We start from the raw sequence: 5,139 nt of genomic DNA, 5'->3' as shown, positions 1-5,139 counted from the left end.
AACACAGACGTTTTCTAGTTTTTGTTATCACGCAGACAAAGGAGGACCCGACATGTTTATATTCTTCATAATGTTAACAGTTACACAAATGATGGGAGTGTAATGATATGCTGATGGACACCTGCTTTTCTCCACACTATTTTGTTGCAAGAGCTTACTGGCAAGATTCCACACTTTCTTCAGCCTTTAACTTCAGCAAGATAACTTTGCTCATTATTTTGCAATGCCATGTTAATTTAGCACAGTTCCCTCATGTAAAGTTACCTGTGTGTTTCACTTTAAGTGTGCACTGGGAGAGAGAAGTAGAGAGAGGCACCCTGTTTAGCTAGTAAGCTAGTGTGCATAATATTACCAAAAGAAACTATTTGCACATTAAATTTTGATAGATTTTTGTTATCTGGTGACATTTAGTTGATAACTTGTATAGGAGTAACATTATTGGATAAAAGTTAAATTGGAATCATGTGTGTGTGCCCACGTGTATGTGTATGTGTGTGTTGGTGCGCTAGCTAGCTCCGTTTGGAGAAAGCTTGTAACTCATTTTTCTCTTGCTAGCTACCGTGAGGCATGGGTTACCAAGTGCTGAAGCGGGCCGAGGCGAAACAAAACGCAATTACGGGTAAGACTTTTAAACAGCACAACATTTTTGATAGGATAGGAACTTGGTGGATGTATTACACTCCCACTGAGCAGCATATACCACTATATGGGTAAGAATCCAAACTATCACTGTATGATGTCTTTTATATGTACAGATTTTTTATCAGGATAAATCCAGAGCAGATTAAGTGTGCTTCCAAGGTCCATGTGAGCAGAAGGACTGGCAAGAATGAGTCCCTCAATCCACATGTGGCATCATTCATCAGGGACTTCATTGAGTATGACTGGCAGAACATCTGATACCAGGTGAGACCTTGAATACTTTCCATAAAGACATTAATCTAGAGTTCAAGTTTATTTATTGACCTTATTCACTGTTACATAGAACACAGGGTGGTGGGACTCAATAATGCCCGTGTTTGTGTGTGTGTGTGTGTGTGTGTGTGAGGGTTAGGTTTAGGGGTAGGGTTAGGGGATAAAATATATAGTTTGTACAGTATAAAAATCATTATGTCTATGGAGAGTCCTCATAATGATAGCTGCACCAACGTGTGTGTGTGTGTGTGTGTGTGTGTGTGTGTGTGTGTGTACCGTTGTACCATGCTACTGCCCTTTTATGTAATGTTGTCAGTAGTAGAAACATATTGTGGTATTTCTAATGGGAAGTAATGAGTCAACAAAAATGGTCATAGAGCCATCAGTCTTGCCTATACATTTCTACATTAGTAACTAATTCCTTCCACCGCAGGGAAGAAGACTCCAGTCCAGGAAGAAGTGTCCAGTTCAGAAAGAAGAATACAGTTCAGGAAGCAGAATCCAGTTCAGGAACAATAAAGTCAGTCTTAGACATTTTATTGTTTAAAATTCAATAATAAAAATCACAGTATTTTATAGGTACTATGATTATATTTACAGTAAGCATACTGTGTAATGTACTACAGCAACTTACTAGCTAATTGCTGCCAGCCAGTTACTGTACATTTCACAGTGTTCTTTTTACAATGTGGCATTATGCCTCAATATTTCATTTAATGTATTTCAATAATTCATTGTCCGTGAATTGCAGACACGTTCTAGTCTAGAGCTGTCACAGACACTGGTGAGATATTTCAGGACACTTAATTCATTAATATCTTTCAGGGAGTAGTACATTTTTTGCATACCTTTCCATGAAAAAAATCATCTTTAAGTTAACTTTTTTACTAGAAATTCTCCTCCCTGCCAGTAGGTGGCGATATGCATGAAGAATGCAAATCTCAAAAAACAAGAGTATGAAATTGAAGATTGATAGTAAAAAAGGACTTAAATATCTCACCCACACTTACCGCTTCTGAAGATATTGATTTAACCACTGGAGTCGTATGCTTACTTTTATGCTGCCTTTATGTCCTTTTGGAGCTTCAAAATTGTAGTACCCATTCACTTGCATTGTAAGGACAGAGCTGAAATATTCTTCTAAAAATCTTTGTTTGTGTTCAGCAGAAGAAAGAAAGTCATACACATCTCAGATGTTATGAGGGTTAGTAAATGATGACAGAATTTAAATTTTTGGGTGAACTATTCTTTAACATTGACAAGTACAGTACCACATTATTTACTTCTGCAACTGCAATGCTCTGGAGCTACAGTAGATTTCATAACACAAGGTTAAAAGTGGTGCTAACCCTTTCAGAATTACAAGTGTGAAACACTGCTTAACCCTTGGTTAAAAGTGGTCTGACATTTACACAGTGTAAAAAAGACATGATGACAGGGTTAAGTGTATTGTTAAAATTATCTACTCATTTATTAATGTAACGAATGCTGGCAATGACAGGCAGATGAAGATGATGGTGATGTGAAGAACCCAAGTGCAGTTTATTCATAAATGTGAAATCCAAAAACCGTGAACAGAAAGACTTGACTTGACTTGACTTGACTTCCAAACAACATTACATAAACAATACCTGACCATGCACCAATGACATAACAGAACTAATAACAAGACTATAACCAATGGGAACAAGACACATGAACATGAGGGAAACAGGGAAACACATGACATGGCAAGGAAACAGGAAATAACATGACATGGAAACATTTTTCAAAATAAAAGACATTCACACAAAACATGAACAAAAACACATCTAGACGTGACAATTAAGGAGGTTGTGTCAGTGTACAACCCCAGCTGAAAGAAACCATTTAACCATCTACCAATTTCTAAATTAATTTAGTTGTAAAAAAGAAACTTTTCACTTTTCACAGATCATTCACTTTTTTCAAACAACTTCAATACCAACTACACTTTCTACCAACTACAAACTCCAATTTCAACTTTTCTACTGCATAGAATTATTTTAAAAAATAACAATGTTTAAAATAATTTTAGTCTCTCTTGATTTCATACCTGCTAATCCAAATTTTCTGACTGCTCATTCTTCCCATAAGATTTCAAAACAGAAGAATTCCAGCAACAACCACCACATCCTCACACGGCACTGTAGAGAGCATCATGACTGGCTGCATCACTGCCTGGAATGGCAACAGCACCGCCCTCAACCGCAAAGCCCTGCAAAGGGTGGTGCAAATTGCCAGACACATCATCGGAGGTGAGCTTCCCTCCCTCCAGGACATACAGGTGCATCTCAATAAATTAGAATGTCGTGGAAAAGTTCATTTATTTCAGTAACTCAACTCAAATTGTGAAACTCGTGTATTAAATAAATTCAATGCACACAGACTGAAGTAGTTTAAGTCTTTGGTTCTTTTAATTGTGATGATTTTGGCTCACATTTAACAAAAACCCACCAATTCACTATCTCAAAAAATTAGAATACATCATAAGACCAATTAAAAAAAACATTTTTAGTGAATTGTTGGCCTTCTGGAAAGTATGTTCATTTACTGTATATGTACTCAATACTTGGTAGGGGCTCCTTTTGCTTTAATTACTGCCTCAATTCGGCGTGGCATGGAGGTGATCAGTTTGTGGCACTGCTGAGGTGGTATGGAAGCCCAGGTTTCTTTGACAGTGGCCTTCAGCTCATCTGCATTTTTTGGTCTCTTGTTTCTCATTTTCCTCTTGACAATACCCCATAGATTCTCTATGGGGTTCAGGTCTGGTGAGTTTGCTGGCCAGTCAAGCACACCAACACCATGGTCATTTAACCAACTTTTGGTGCTTTTGGCAGTGTGGGCAGGTGCCAAATCCTGCTGGAAAATGAAATCAGCATCTTTAAAAAGCTGGTCAGCAGAAGGAAGCATGAAGTGCTCCAAAATGTCTTGGTAAACGGGTGACTTTGGTTTTCAAAAAACACAATGGACCAACACCAGCAGATGACATTGCACCCCAAATCATCACAGACTGTGGAAACTTAACACTGGACTTCAAGCAACTTGGGCTATGAGCTTCTCCACCCTTCCTCCAGACTCTAGGACCTTGGTTTCCAAATGAAATACAAAACTTGCTCTGATCTGAAAAGAGGACTTTGGAACACTGGGCAACAGTCCAGTTCTTCTTCTCCTTAGCCCAGGTAAGACGCCTCTGACGTTGTCTGTGGTTCAGGAGTGGCTTAACAAGAGGAATATGACAACTGTAGCCAAATTCCTTGACACGTCTGTGTGTGGTGGCTCTTGATGCCTTGACCTCAGCCTCAGTCCATTCCTTGTGAAGTTCACCCAAATTCTTGAATCGATTTTGCTTGACAATCCTCATAAGGCTGCGGTTCTCTCAGTTGGTTGTGCATCTTTTTCTTCCACACTTTTTCCTTCCACTCAACTTTCTGTTAACATGCTTGGATACAGCACTCTGTGAACAGCCAGCTTCTTTGGCAATGAATGTTTGTGGCTTACCCTCCTTGTGAAGGCTGTCAATGATTGTCTTCTGGACAGCTGTCAGATCAGCAGTCTTCCCCATGATTGTGTAGCCTAGTGAACCAAACTGAGAGACCATTTTGAAGGCTCAGGAAACCTTTGCAGGTGTTTTGAGTTGATTAGCTGATTGGCATGTCACCATATTCTAATTTTTTGAGATAGTGAATTGGTGGGTTTTTGTTAAATGTGAGCCAAAATCATCACAATTAAAAGAACCAAAGACTTAAACTACTTCAGTCTGTGTGCATTTAATTTATTTAATACACGAGTTTCACAATTTGAGTTGAATTACTGAAATAAATGAACTTTTCCACGACATTCTAATTTATTGAGATGCACCTGTATATACCAGGCGGTGTGTGAAAAAAGCTCGGAGGATCATCAAAGACTCCAGCCACCCGAGCCATGGGCTGCTCTCACTGCTACCATCAGGCAGGCGGTATCGCAGCATCAGGACCCGCACTAGCCGACTACATGACAGCTTCTTCCCCCAAGCAATCAGACTTTTGAACTCTTGATCTCTCACGATCAAATACATCAGCACTGCACTTTATTAATCTTACACTGGACTGTCATAAATTATATTCTCTCTTAACAACACACTGGCAACTGACTATCAACTGACAGCCTGAATGACAATACAGCACATACAGCCTACTGTATATTTTATATATACTATTTTTA

The 5,139-nt window shown here is 38.9% G+C and overlaps 1 long non-coding RNA gene across 1 annotated transcript; it reads left to right on the top strand.

The window, feature by feature from the left end:
- The first annotated feature begins 289 nt into the window (after nt 1-289).
- On the top strand, nt 290-4,926 carry LOC127413249 (uncharacterized). Its single transcript, XR_007892554.1, has 5 exons — nt 290-328; nt 556-619; nt 756-906; nt 1,349-1,435; nt 3,031-4,926. It is a non-coding gene; the product is annotated as an uncharacterized LOC127413249 (long non-coding RNA).
- The last annotated feature ends 213 nt before the right edge of the window (nt 4,927-5,139 follow it).

This window comes from Myxocyprinus asiaticus, chromosome 2 (assembly GCF_019703515.2).
Source record: "Myxocyprinus asiaticus isolate MX2 ecotype Aquarium Trade chromosome 2, UBuf_Myxa_2, whole genome shotgun sequence".
NCBI lineage: Eukaryota > Metazoa > Chordata > Actinopteri > Cypriniformes > Catostomidae > Myxocyprinus > Myxocyprinus asiaticus.
The sequence above is the reverse complement of the archived record's forward strand: the minus strand, read 5'-3'. Positions and strand labels throughout refer to the sequence as shown.